Raw genomic sequence first — 2051 nt, forward strand, 5'->3', positions numbered from 1 at the left:
CAGTGTCCCAATAAGAACACAACTGCTTCATAATGTGTAATGCTTTGAACAGCTTTTAGATTAGAAAAATTTGAGATGAAGACTCGACTCCAAAAGAAGCCAACATCAACTGAAGAAAACAGTGGAAGATGCAGCAGAGCAAAAGCTGGAACTGAATAGGGTTAACTGAGAACTAGGTGGGCACGTTGGCTGATGGCATTTGAAGGCAATGAGAAACCACAGAGATAGGATACTGTTTTATTTGGCTTTTCAAAAACATCTTGTTTTGATCCAACAGGAGACAGAAACTGCGTGGTGCTTTAGTATAAGTAAAAACCGATCAGGACCAAAATCAGCTGCCCGCTTCATCGCCTTTTACCATGGAGAGGGGAAAGACATAAAAGAGGAAGAGAAAACAGGAGTAAAGCCCACTGTTGGTGCTTTGCAAATCCTTCCAGCGTCAATCCTCACAGTTACTCATCCCTAGGCGTGCAATACTAGCAGAATCTGGCTGATGCTTCCTCACCTTTCAGGTCTCTTCCCCATCTCCACCTCCTTCCCATAGGAATCTCCCTGCTATAAATCCTCAACGCCATAATTAAAATTATGTGTTTTGGGGCTTAATTATTTAGAATCTGTTGCCGTTTCCTCTTTCATATGGAGAAGGGCATGGCGACCCACTCCAGTATTCTTGCCTGGAGCACTCCATGGGCAGAAGAGCCTTGTGGGCTACAGTCCACAGGGTCGCAAAGAGTCCGGACACGACTGAGTGACTAACACACTTCGTCTTTCATATGCCAACCACCCGCTCATCTTCAAATAAGCTTCAGAAGGGCGGGCCCTGACAGTTTTCCTCACCAAGGGGTGAGTGTTCTCACCTCGCAGCATTGCAGGCGCCTTGCAGTGTTGATTGCCGCACAGCACGCAATCTCCAAGCATTTACTGAAAAGAAGTGTTTCCGTGTTTAGCGGTTAATAATACCAGGCCCACAGGAAGCGGTCAAGAAGTAAACAGCACTGACTCACGTCCACACCTATTTTTTCAGTTCTTTCTCACAAAGCCCGCTACGTATGGAAGCCGGTATTGAGGGGTCTAGAAAACTTCCCTGGCGGCTCAGACAGTAAAGCGTTTGTCTACGATGCGGGAGACCCGAGTTCGATCCCTGGGTTGGGAAGATCCCTTGGGGAAGGCAATGGCAACCCACTCCAGTACTCTTGCCTGGAAAATCCCATGGACAGAGGAGCCTGATAGGCTACAGTCCATGGGGTCGCAAAGAGTCGGACACGACTGAGCGACTTCACGTTCACGTTCAGAAAACTCGGGAAGGCTCACCAGGCCGCCCGAAGTCAGGCGACACGAGACGGAGCGCGCCCGGCCCGGGAGCCGGCCCTCCTGGGCGCGGGGCCTCGTTACCCACGCGGCGGCCCACAGGCGCGCCCTCCGCCCGCCGGCCCGCCGCAGACAAGCTCGTCTCCGCGGCTGGAGGAGGCTCGAGGCGGAGGCCGCGGGGGCCTAACAGGCGGAACCCGACTCCTCAGAGGGAGCCGCCCCGCCCGGGCGTCGCCACCTGACGAGAGGACTCGGGGCCAGCGCCCCCGAGCGAAAGACCGCCGGCATCTTCCAGGACCGGAAGCGGGCGGCGGAGCTCAGGACCCGCGAGACTAGCCCCAGGACCCCGGCCCAGCGCCGGCTGCCCGCGGCCGCTCTAGGACGCCGGAGGCACCGCCGCTCTGTGGTTGGGGCCGGGCCGACCCCCGCCGGGACCGCCCACTTTCGGGCGTGTGTCGACCCGGCTCGTGCGCGAGACACAGGCCCGGGGCTAATGCTCCTGAGAGCGCGCGGGGCCAGGAATTGTAGGAAGGTTGGAAGAGCGGGATGCTCTGGCCGGTGCTCTGCTTCCACGGGCGGGCTGGCTTTCTCTGGAAGATCTCTGATTTCTAAAAATCTCAGAGAACAACCGTGGTCAATTTTAGCCCACAATTCCACCTCTCTTTGCTGCGTGGGGGAAAAAAGAATCCTAGTGTTTCTTAGTTTGTCTTTATTATTTTCAAACGACTTCTTGTGCATTTCTT

The 2051-nt window shown here is 54.9% G+C and overlaps 1 long non-coding RNA gene across 2 annotated transcripts; it reads right to left on the reverse strand.

Annotated features, from left to right (window-relative positions):
* Positions 1–223: 223 nt before the first annotated feature.
* Positions 224–1706, reverse strand: LOC109561321 (uncharacterized). 2 transcript variants are annotated; one of them, XR_002181025.2, is made up of 3 exons: positions 1312–1706; positions 858–921; positions 224–351 (listed from the first exon to the last, which is right to left on the reverse strand). It is a non-coding gene; the product is annotated as an uncharacterized lncRNA (long non-coding RNA). The 2 variants fall into 2 exon arrangements; XR_002181024.2 differs by lacking the exon at positions 1312–1706 and having other exon boundaries at positions 858–1305.
* Positions 1707–2051: the final 345 nt, after the last annotated feature.

The sequence above is a fragment of the Bos indicus genome, chromosome 7, assembly GCF_029378745.1.
Source record: "Bos indicus isolate NIAB-ARS_2022 breed Sahiwal x Tharparkar chromosome 7, NIAB-ARS_B.indTharparkar_mat_pri_1.0, whole genome shotgun sequence".
NCBI classification, from domain to species: Eukaryota; Metazoa; Chordata; class Mammalia; order Artiodactyla; family Bovidae; genus Bos; species Bos indicus.